Below are 12,563 nucleotides of genomic sequence, written 5' to 3'. Positions count from 1 at the left end.
TGCAAATTGAAAGTGGTTCCCTGCTCCAAAACTTCACTACTTTTGTCATCTCATAGATTTTCTCAACTCTTGTGGTTCAAAGGTAACCAAAAGTAAGTAATTTCTGAGAGGGTCTTATGGATCTTAATGTTCTTGTTTCATTTTTCAATTTTTGAGAGTCTTGGAATAACAGATTAGATAATATTATTGCTTAGTTTGTATGAGTTTGGATTCCATGCAAATTAGACAATTTTGGCTATATCTTTTATGCTTCTACAATTCAAGGTAGGACCATTTAGAGGCAAGTGTCAACAAGATTCTCGGATTGGAGGTTCTAAGGATTTGTATGTTTCGTGTCAACTCATTCTGGTTGAATTTAATAGTCAATACATGAAATTCAGTTTATTTTCCCAGCAAGAAGCAAGTGACACAATTGCTTGCTCTATTGTAGATAGAGTATGGCATATTGATAGCAAATACTTGCACATGGAAAGTGGTTCCTCTATTCCAAAACTTCACTACTTTGTCATTTCATAGATTTTCTCAACTCTTGTGGTTCAAATGATGAGAAAAAACCAAGTAATGGCCCTCTATATAACCTACTAAAGTATAATACCAGTCCATGTTCATCTAATGCAAGCACGTGATATTCTTCTCAATCCCTTATGTTTTCCTACCATCATTGCCCTTTTATTCCAAGAAAGCACGTCTTTTGTCGTTGTTAATATTCAGGTGAACCCTAAGAATGTCAAGATGAAATCACTAGATCATGCTTCACAAACCTGGGCCTCATCGTGTCGCCATGGCATCAGAACTTGTTGAGATGATAAGAGGAATGTGAAGCCTGAAAATTGCAGTGCAGCACATGTAGGCAAAGGAATTGAGACAGTTTTTTCATCCAAAGCAAATTAATGTTCTCACCATCACTAGCTTCTTTGGACTTCGCTATTTGGATTTGTGTGCACAAGTGGAGTGTAAAGAAAGTAGAGGTGTGTATGAGGGTCTTAGGTATGTTTTGGGTTTGGGTTTGTGTTTAACATGAATGTATTGGATTTGTACTTGTGTTCTCCAATTCAGTCATTTGACTTATATCCCGTGGATGTAGGCATGATTTTGCCGAACCACGTAGATTTGGTGATCTTATGGTGTGTTTTTATTTTACTACCCTCTTTATCTTTCATATAGTGTATCTCTTATTCAAGTACTATTTTCTAAACGAGTATGCAGTCATTTGGGTTTATTCATTAAAACTGAAGCAGGAAAACGGATCATTGAACATATGAGAAGCTTCAGTCAGAGGATACTTCTGTGACTGGAAGAATTAGAAACTAACATGGCCTTTTTAACACCGTTGAAGAACCAAGCTTTAAAAACTCAGCAATATTTTGTAAGCTTGCATATTCCCTCAACATCGTCCCTCAATCAAGTGTTCTGCAATTTTCCAGTTACTACAGTAAAACAACCAGAATGAACAAAATTTCCACTATCATAAGTAACCATTTCTTATCACACCCAATTATCACCAAACCTAGTAGACTAAGTCATTAACTCTAGAGCTGCCATTTGTCATCAGACTACTAGCATCATCACTTTCTAATTCTATATTCAGTAACCACAACTTCATTTCTCAAACACTTCAAAAGTCTGCACTATAACTTTTCCTTTAATCTTCTGACATTTCCACATCCTCATTCAACAATCAGTTTTAATTTCTGTAATCATTATAACCTCACAGAAAAACATCCCAGCTCAACTGACTTTCCCAATCACCAATAACTAACACAGAAGCATCTTTACTCAATTGACTTCCCATCATCCCTCAAGGCAAGTTTTGACTGACTGGTAATGTCGTCCCTCAGGCAAGACTTGGGTTGAGAGTAGGAATTGGACTGAGAGAGTCAAGAGATAAAAGGTCAGCAATGCTTGAAATAGAAGATGGTGAGTTGATCTCTTAATCGTTGAAACCTTGGACCAGAGAGAGGCTTAGTAAGAAGATCAGCAGTTTGAACTCAGAAGACACATATGGAATGTGATAGGACCAGACCTGCAAATCAACTAAACTACCAACAAATAATCTGCACTCACAAGTTAAATTCACCAACAGTAAAAGATCCGTGTATTAATCCCATAGAGCATTACACTCAGACAAAACTTAGATTCCCACAGTCCTATCCTCAGTATTAGTAAGCAAACAACTCAGAAACAACTGAAACAATAATGCAGAATACAATCAAAAAGGAAATCAAAAGACTGACTTCGAGGGTCAGCCACCTCCCAAATACTGACTTCGAGGGTCAGCAGCCTCCACTCCTCAGTTTACTTGATAATTCTCTATCTCTTCTATTTCTCTCCTCCTCCTTTTATTCTCTCCTGTTGCCCTTTACTCTAACTGAATTCCACCTACGTCCTCATAAGCTGCCACCTGTCCCAACTAATATTCCTCAAACCAACTTAAAACAAATCCTAACTTCCCCCCTAACAAATATTTGGCTATATTCCCTACTTCTTATCCCCATCTTCCTGTGGTACACTATCTTTATTGGTTGCTCATCATTACCCTCCCAAGGAGAACTACCTTGTCCTCAAGGTGAATGTAGGAAACTGATGGTGAATAATGTCAAAATCTTCCCATGTTTTTTCATAGGAAGGTAATCCTTTCCATTGAATCAGCACTTCCACTGGTCATTCAGAAGTTTCCTTTTCTTGAGGACAGCTTCTGGCTCAAGTTGTAAAGTTAAATCCTCATTAAAAGCTGCTGGGAGAGGCTGGCTGTTGGGAACTTGGAAGGTTGCTTTCTTCAATTGGAAACATGGAATACTTGATGCGGGCTGAAGAAGGTATGCTAATTGTTGCCATAGCTCCAATCCTGTCGGTGATGACAAAAGGACCATAAAACCGCGGCTCAACTTCTCATTATAGCGACGGGCTAAGGATCATAACTGATATGGTTGTAACTTCAAGTAGACTGATTCTCCTATCTCAAATGTGACCTCTCGGCGATGTCGATCAACATACATCTTCATGCGCCCTTGAGCCTTGAGAAGATTTGTCCTTATTCTTCGATGATGTTTCGGTGCTGAAGTTGTTGGTCACCCCATCACCTGGAGAAGTATGATCAGCATATCGTAATCGGGTGGGGTTCACGACCATATAGAGCTTTAAAGGGGCACATTCCTGCGAACTATGATATGTGGTATTGACCAAATTCTCCCCTGGCACCCATTTGGGCCACTGCTGGGGATGGCTATTGACAAAACACCGGAGGTAAGTCTCTAAGCATGGTTGACTACTTCGTTTTGACCATCCGTTTGCGGATGGTAAGCTGAACTCTGTTCAGTTGGTTCCAGACTGCTTAAACAACTCAGCCCAAAAATTACTCATGAAAACCCTATCTCAATCGGATACAATGGTTCTTGGAAATCCATGCAACCTGATCACCTCTGTACACAGCGTCTGCTACTGTCTTGGCTATATATGGGTGTTTAAGAGTGAGAAAGTGGCTATACTTGGTGAGCCGGTCGACAACAACTAGAATAGTATCAACCCCATGTGCTTTGGGCAACCCCATAATGAAATCAATTGAAATATCATCCCAGACCTGGTGAGGAATAGGTAAGTGGAGTAACCTTGCTGACTCAGAGCATCGTACTTATTCTGTTGGCATATGCTGCAAGCCGCTACAAAGGCCTTGATGTCGTTCTTCATTCCGTCCCAAAACACCACATTGGAAATTCCTTGTGTCTTAAAAAACCAGAATGACCTCCAATGGTGAAGTATGGATTCCTGCAGTATCTGATCAATGTGAGGCCCTGATTTTGGTAAAACCAATCTGTTGTGATACATCAAATGGCGTCCCACCCTGAAATGAGGATGGCTGTTTGGGTCAATCAGGAGCTGTTGGATAATCTGCCGTAACTTGACATCTTGTTGTACGGCATCCTCAAAACTGTCAAGGCCCGAAAACAACCCCATCGAAACAGCATGATACTCAACTGTTTCTGACATCCTAGAAAGGGCGTCTGCTGCTTTGTTTTGTGGTCCCGGTTTATATTGATGATGAATGCAGTCCTAAGAGTTTGAATACCCACTTTTGCTGACTTTCACTTAGCAGTTTCGGTCATTAGGAAATGTAACTCCGTTTACTGTCCTGATAACAAATGTTCGGCCCAAGAGATAATGCCGCCATTTTTGCACTGCCAATCAACTGCCATTAATTCCCGTCATAGGCTGACTTAAGTTTGGAATTGATAGACAAGCTTACTGAGAAATGCATCGGTCGCCCCTCTTGCGTCAATACTGCCCCAGTCCGTTTCCCGAAGCATCATCTCGATGACAAATTCTTGAGTGAAGTTGGGCATCCTGAGGACAGGGACGCTGGTCATGATTCGCTTTAACTCTTCGAAGGCCTGTTGAGTTGCTGGATTCCATGCAAGATATTTTTTAAAGGCAGTGAGTGGAAGAGCGATCTTGCCATAATCGCGAACGAAACGAGTTAGTAGCCTGTCAACCCCAGAAATCCCCTAAGTGCCCTGATGTCCTTTGGTTCTGGCCATTTAGTTGATGCTTTCAATTTTGGTGGGATCAACTGCCACACCCTTGGCTGACACGACATGCCCCAAATATTCTAGCTGAAGTTGCCCGAATTGACACTTCTTTTGATTAACCACCAGCTGATTCTCCAATAACACCTGCAAAAAAACCTAAATGCACTGCGTGCTCATCCATCTACTTACTGTAAATCAGTATATCATCGAAAAATACCAATAAATTTTCTCAAATATGGCCTGAATACATCGTTCATAACTGCTTGAAAGGTTGCTGGTGCTTGGTAAGGCCGAAAGGCAGGACGAGAAACTCATAGTGCCCCTCGTGTGTCCGAAAGGCGGTCTTTGGTGTGTCTTCGGTTTTCACTCTGATTTATGATAACCTGACTTTAGTCTATTTTGAAAATACAGTTGCCCATCTACCTCATCAAATAGTTCGTCGATAAGGATTGGAAATTTATCTCCGGAACTGTCACCTTGTTAACGGCCCGATAATCTACACAAAATCCCAGCCTCCGTCTTTCTTTTTCACTAACAAAACAGGGCTGGAAAACGGGCTATGCTCGGTTTTATAATTCCTGATGCCAACATTTCTTTGACGATACGCTCGATCTCATTTTTCTGATAATAAGGGTATCGGTAGGGTCTAAGGTTTGGTGGCTGTGTGTCGGGAACTAGCTGATGGCATGGTCTTTTGACCTAGTCGGCGTAACCCGGAGAGTGGCTCAAAGACTTGACTATACTATCCCATTACCTTCAGCAGTCTGTCATCAATAGCCCCCATATTTCACACTGAGTCTGCGCTGCCCGAACTCGATCAACAGCCCTGTCCTCCACTTCGTAATGCCTTAATCATCGCCTTGAGTGATACCATGGTCTGCTAAGAGAGGGATCACCATACAAACAGCTGCCCGGGTCCCATTGTGATATTCATAGTTGTTTTCTCCATGTCTGTACAGTCTCACCCAATGTCTCAAGCCATGCGATACCCAAGACTACGTCTGCGCTACTCATCTCATGGAAAAAAAGTTTTGCTGATTGTCACCGTCAGTAACTCCAGACACACATCCTTACATTCCCCTTCACATCTCACATTATCCATCACCCACCTGACCCCAAGACTGAGTCCTTTCCACTGGTATCCCCAATTGTTCAACCACTTTCGAGCTAATGAAATTGTGGGAAGCCCCACTATCAATCAACACAATCCATTCTTACCTTGGATTCTCCCCTTGACTTCATAGTCTTTGGTCCCTGAATTCCCACCACCGAGCTAAGGGAGAGCTCTACGTTTTCCTGTGAGTGTTTTCTGATTCAGCTTTGAAGTTTTCTCCACCCCCACTTGGGTCGGGTCATCTCTTCATCATCATCAAGAGGATTTGAAACGGCTTATCACCACATTTATGCCCTAGCGAGTTTTTCCCATCGCATCTGAAACAGATTTCCTTCCTCGTTTCCTCTGAATCTCGGCGTCTGTCATCCTACGAAAAGGAAAGTCACATCGTGGAAAGCCTGGTCTTTTAAATGGCCGAAAGTTCTTCATGGTAATTCACAAGTGGAACGTCGTCGATGACCGGCTGGACGATTCGGGTGTTCGTCGATTGAAGGGGAAAAAAAATTAGAGTTAGGTTTTAGGGATTCTTCGCGTTAGGGAATTTGGGGTTATTATCATTTCGGGTCGGGTTGGGGCTGAATAATCTGGGTACACTCCTAGATCCATATTGAAAACCGCCCAACTGAACGTGGCCCATTGTTTTGCTTCTCCTTGGGCTTCTTCTAAAGCCTGGTTCTTATCTTCAATCCGTTGGCTAGCTCATTTATTTGAGTTAAGGAGTTGGGTTGGGCCAATCTCACCTCAGCCCTAATCTTTTTTTTTAACCCATTAACAATGCAGCTTGTAGGATCTCCTCTTTCTCCCCTACCATAGTGCTGCGACTGCCTCAAACTAATACGGAACTCCACCACTGAGCTTGTCTGTTTCATTGCCATTAATGATTCATATGGGTTGAGTTCTGTGGATCCACTGATCTTTGCAGTAGAGCAACTTGAACATAGCCCAAGGCTCGCCGGCTTCCTGGATTCTGTCCACTGGAACCATTGATGGCTTCTCCTTCCATGCGACAGCTGCTGCCGCCAACCTTCCTTCCTCTGATATTCCATTGATGTTGAAGTACCTTTCAACCCTGAAGTCCAACCGTAGGTCTTCACCTGCAAAGATGGGCATTTCCAATTTGCCCCCCTATTTCATTATGGTTATGGTGACTACTTCCTGGCCCACTGGCTCCATTTTCGTCATGGTGAGACTGATTATTTCCTCCAGAATGTCCCTCTGCTCTCTCACCCTCTCTTCATTCTTTTGTCTAACCCAAGATTGTAGCTCCACCAACATTCTCTGATGGTACCCATTTCCACTCCCAGCTTTGTCACTTTTTCTCAACAATATCGAGTCTAGAATCCATCCTCGTCACAACCATTACCCAGACCACTCTGCTCTGTACCACTTGATAGGACCCAGACCTGAAATCAACTAAACTACCAACATAATCTGCACCACAAGTTAAATTCACCAAACAATAAAAGGATCCTGTGTATTATCCCAATGGAGCATTACACTCAGACAAAACTTAGATTCCCACGTCCTATCCTCAGTATTTAGTAGCAAACAACTCAGAAACAATAATGCAGAATACAATCAAAAAGGAAATCAAAAGACTGACTTCGAGGGTCAGCCACCTCCCAAATACTGACTTCGAGGGTCAGCAGCCTCCACTCCTCAGTTTACTTGATAATTCTCTATCTCTTCTATTTCTCTCCTCCTCCTTTTATTCTCTCCTGTTACCCTTTACTCTAACTGAATTCCACCTACGTCCATCATAAGCTGCCACCTGTCCCAACTAATATTCCTTCAAACCAACTTAAAACAAATCCTAACTTCCACCCTAACAAATATTTGGCTATATTCCTCTACTTCTTATCCCCATTCTTCCTGTGGTACACTATCTTTATTGGTTGCTCATCAGAATGTTAATCTTTTAGCAGCAACCATCTCTCGCACAAAATGCACATCAACTCATGCTCGACTCGACGTTAGCATCCCCTGCAACACACTGCTTGATGTAATAATGTTACATTAGAGATAATGTGCACAACCATCTCTATTTCGTCACAAGCTTTTTCGTTTTCCTTTGGTCAGTAGCGAATCAAATTGTAGAAATGCAAGCTTTGATTGGCTGCCTTATGGAGTCGGATTTTGGAGAATCTGTGAACAATGGGAGCATCAAAATAGGAGATATACTCTTAAATGTATTCATTGTAAAAACTTAAAATGGGAGTTTCCTCTTGATCTTGGCAGAGATACGTGGACTATTACAATGGAGCAGAATATTTTTGATCGTATAAAAATACTCAAAAGGATTTAGTAAGGATAAACGTGGAGGAATAAGGAAGAAAGACTGAGCAACAAGTATGGTGAATGAATAAAGATGAGAACATGAAATTATTAGTTGTTTTTCAGCATAAAGAACATGCTTAAATTGGTGGTGTATATGTTCTTTTAAGGAATCTTTTATCTTGATCCATATGTTTAGAATGTTAATGACCACACACATTTATACATCTGATGGAGATATTAATCAAATTATTCACACAAAAGGGGATAAAATAAGAAACCTGGAAACTGGCATTTTATTATACATTATTAAGAAACAGAGAATATGACAAAAGAATGAATAATTCCTGTTTTCTTTCCAAATTTGCAGTCCAAAATTTCAACAACACATAATGTAGTATATTACTTTTTACAACGTACATAAGGTAATAAGAGCTCCCAGGTAATAAGGTACACTCAAATAGTTTATTGTGGGATGACTTCCTGGTGAAGAACATGAAGCGATTGCTTCCCCTGCTATTGGTGGTGTCGGGGTTGAACTCTGGCAATTCTGACCGATTGGTGGCGAAGAAGAAGAAAAGAGAAGAAGAGGAGAAAATAAGAAATATACTAGTTATATTATGCCAATTAACGGGTTTTACTAACACATTTGGGTGGAAAGTAGGTATTTGTCCTCTTGAAACTTTTTAGGTAGTAAACTTCTTTAACCCAAAGTTTGGGTGGGAGGATGTCGTTTGGCCTTTAATATTTACCTTTCTTAATCAAACCTTCTATTATTCCAGGTACCTATCTGAACGCAAGGATAAGCTTCCAGCAATGATGGTAGGATGTCTGGTTTGATTCGTTTCTAGTGTGAACAATTGACAATCGTAAAATGATAAGTTGATTTAAAATTGAATGATGTTACGTTATGTAATGATTTGGTTTTGAATACTTATATAGGGGCTGTTTGTTTTTTTATCTAGTTTGAATGTAACCCATAGCATGGGCATTCTGGGTTCTAGAAATATTGGTGGCACTAAAAGGATAAAGTGTCCTGAAGAAAGGGAAGAATGGTTGTGATTTTGAAGACTGGTTTTCATTTGAGAAGAGCAAGTGCTTCCTCAGTAGAATTGTGTGCAGCCATAAGCGAAAAATTTAAGAAAACAAAGAGGTTGATGGCTCAATATTTGGTGTTATTATTCAGAATCCTAATACATATCTTGAGAAAATTATCCTCCTAAATGAGGGGTTTTGCCTAAATTAAAGTCGTTCTCAACATTGCAATAGGTATGACTTTTGTAACATTTAATTGTGATAGGATCTCCCAATGTGCCATAAAAAACTGACAAAGCTGATTTTAAGTCAAACATATATATATATATATATATATATATAGTTTTTACGTTGTTTAAATCAAAATCTTAGATCCACCTGTATGGACAAAGATGGGTTAGAATTGTTGACAAAGTTGATTTCAAACATAATTTCAATATAATTCTGTTTAAAATTTCTAAATGAGAGAGCTATATTAAAATGAAATATAACGTTAGCCACTTCCTATTAGCATAATCTTTTAGATGAAATAACAATTTTAATAATGGTTTCAGAGTCAAAGGTCGAAAGTTCGGATTCTCATATTTTAATTAAATAAAAAAAAATCAAATTTCTTTTAAAACAGCCTATGGGACTTAAATATAATGTTGAACTCCTGTCTATTAACTTATTATGTTCTGAAGTGTAATTTTTCCCAAATGTGTTTCCTTTAGAACCTAATTGAGAATTAACTACAGACTCAAGTCTAAAGATTCTCTCATAAGAAGTCAATTTATTTAATTCATTTTATAACATCATAAAAACACCCTACGAGAAGATTTGGACTTCTCTTTACAATAGGCAAGGCCAGGCATCAAAACAAGCCCAATGAATAGGCAAACGCCACAGGCTCAAGCAGAAAATAGCTAGTAATTAAAACTGTAATTATATAGTCACCACATAGGACACTGACCCAATATTTTTTGGGGCCCCCCAAAACCCAAACCACCTCTAACCCCCACGCCTTCTAGGGTTCCATTCTAACAAGTAACTATAGTAAATGTAACATAACAATCGGATGAATTTTCATTGGAGCAAGCACCTGTTAGGCTGAACAACCCCAGAAACTATCCTCGCATGGCTACATGAGGCTTCGCTGGTTGATTGTTTTATGTGAGCTTCACATCCTCCATGCTTATCCCAGAGCATGGATATGTGAACTGCAATCAAACTTCACGGCAACTTTCAGATCAGAAGTCCATGATATCTTGGTATGTCACATACTAATTTTACTCCTGAAACCTGTTACTATAATGAACACAAAAGATTAAGGGTGATTAAATATTTTTGCACAATTGCAAAAAATGATCTACACCCAATCTAACTACAAACAAATCATAAAACTGCGACATTTGTTTTTTAGAATGATTGTACATTTGTATATTAATTCACGAAAGTCATTATAACTTGTAATCGTACCTCTTACACTCGATCTTTGTTGTCAGGCGCTAATTTTGATCAATGACGATAGGATTTGGACATTATCTGATGGCATGTTGAAAAAATGTTCCTTGCAAAACCACGGCTAGGTCTACCCCAAGACTTGATCCTCACTCATTTTGATGTCCCGTAAAGTCGTAGTTTTATCTGTCACGTTCTGCACTCCAGCCTCTTCTTGATCCTTGCCAAGGCTACCATGCTGCACCAAATCACGATTACAATTTCAGCTATAACTATAATATAAAAACCAAAAAATAAAAAATAAAAAATTAGATTATTCTCTTTATAACATGTACTTGATGCCGATGGTCCAGTGTGCCCAAGTGCAGCATTTTCAATTCCATTAAATTAGGTGCACCCGGGCCAATTGATTATGCACAATCTAATCACAGTTCCCAATTCTGGAGTTCATGATTTTGTGATACTTCGGATTATGATTAGTATTGAACATTTGTAATTTTCCAGCAGTGTTATTGCTTGTATGCTCGTTATTGGTAGGCTGAAACCTTTATCCCCTTGCGGTCTCTTTTTTTCGCTCACGTTTTTTGCTTGTGGGTTGCTTTTGGTGATAACAATGTTGAACGTCTTGGCTAGTTACAGGATGTTGTTAATGTCCTTTTATGGATCTATAATTGTTGCGCTTGGGGTTGGCTAAAACTTCTCAGTTGCTTCGCGGCACATATAACTGGCAAGAAAAAATAACAAAGCACTCGTTTAATTATACAATATGCTAACGTAATTGACTTACTCTAAGAACATACATATATTTCGACTTACCGTGGCAGACCACTGGGGGCACTCGTTCCATCTGCTGACAAGTCCACAAGCCAGCCCTTTACCATCCAGTGCCCCCATTAATAGAAGGGAACGTCTTGTTCCTCATTGTGCCAGGTGTTCAGATATCATAAGCAATTTTGCGCGCATTTTCCAATGTTCCGATATTGTACGTTTTTAGGATTCTAGATGGGATTGCTACAAGAGTGCTCAGTATCGTTAGGTATAGGCATATCATTTGTTCTTTGCTATGTTTGGGTCCCGTTTTAGGGACTCAATCTTGCTCTTAACAAGAACCTCCCCTGGGTGGCATCAGAAATCGGTGGTATTGGCCTCTGGTCGTTCGGGAGTGTAGGCCACTATGGGCTTGCGTAGCGTCAGGCATCTAAGTTAAATTGCTTGAAATGAATCAGTTTGGCCAGGGTCTGGATTCGTCTCCTAGAACTGGCACTTGTGGGTTAGAGTTACGCAGGAGTGTTGATTTGCCGTACAGCATGAATTCGAAGTGGAAAGCTCAGGGAGACTAGGCACTGTAGAAGATGACGATAAGTTCCTAATCGGTTTTTTTTTGTGTGGGACCGAGTTTCGGTTCTTCTTTTGGAGACAAAAAAGTAGGATGGTTTTGTGTATGCTATATAAGTGTTTGTAGAGTTAGATGAGGTGATGAATTTATGTGGGGTTATAATTTGGTTGTGTATATTTTTAAGGCGGTAAGTTTGTATAGGTTTTTTTGGGGGGTGGGGGGGGGAATTTGGAGTACAGAGATGAACCGAGCCTCATAGTTAACGCCATATCCCTCTCGAAGTTTTGTTGCATGCACTATATTTGAGACAAACTGTATCTTGTGAGAGCGTGGATGGTGATAGTGGTTTCATGGAGGTGTTGAGAATTCAATATGTCTACACAAGGTGGGTGTACGTAATTATAGTGCCGTCTTGCCATGTGATTTTACAATGTCAGGATTTTCATATTGATTTCTGCTTGTGTGTGGCTGTTAGCATATAAGTGCCATTGCCTCGTATTTCGCCCCAGTGCTTGTCGCACGTTGTTTTTAATCGATGTTTTGTCCTTTGGAGAGTGTAGCGGCTGTGTGTTTTGGGTCTGAAGTTTTTCAAGCGACCAGTTCGTTACTATGTTTGTGATCATATAGGTATACTTATATGGTTTTATGTAGTAATGTCGTTTACATTGATCTAATCTAATTTTAGTATAAAGATTTTAGTAGCCGATTTATTATGTTTTAGTAAAAATTTAAATAGAAAAGTGTAATATAGTAGAGATTGAGGTTTGCCTGGTTCGTCGGTCTACGCAGTGCCATGTTATTTGTATTAATAGTCTCTAGTTGTACCCAGTCTTTGGTGTAA

This window comes from Pistacia vera, unplaced genomic scaffold (genome assembly GCF_008641045.1).
Source record: "Pistacia vera cultivar Batoury unplaced genomic scaffold, PisVer_v2 Contig23, whole genome shotgun sequence".
In the NCBI taxonomy this organism is placed as follows: domain Eukaryota; kingdom Viridiplantae; phylum Streptophyta; class Magnoliopsida; order Sapindales; family Anacardiaceae; genus Pistacia; species Pistacia vera.
The sequence above is the reverse complement of the archived record's forward strand: the minus strand, read 5'-3'. Positions refer to the sequence as shown.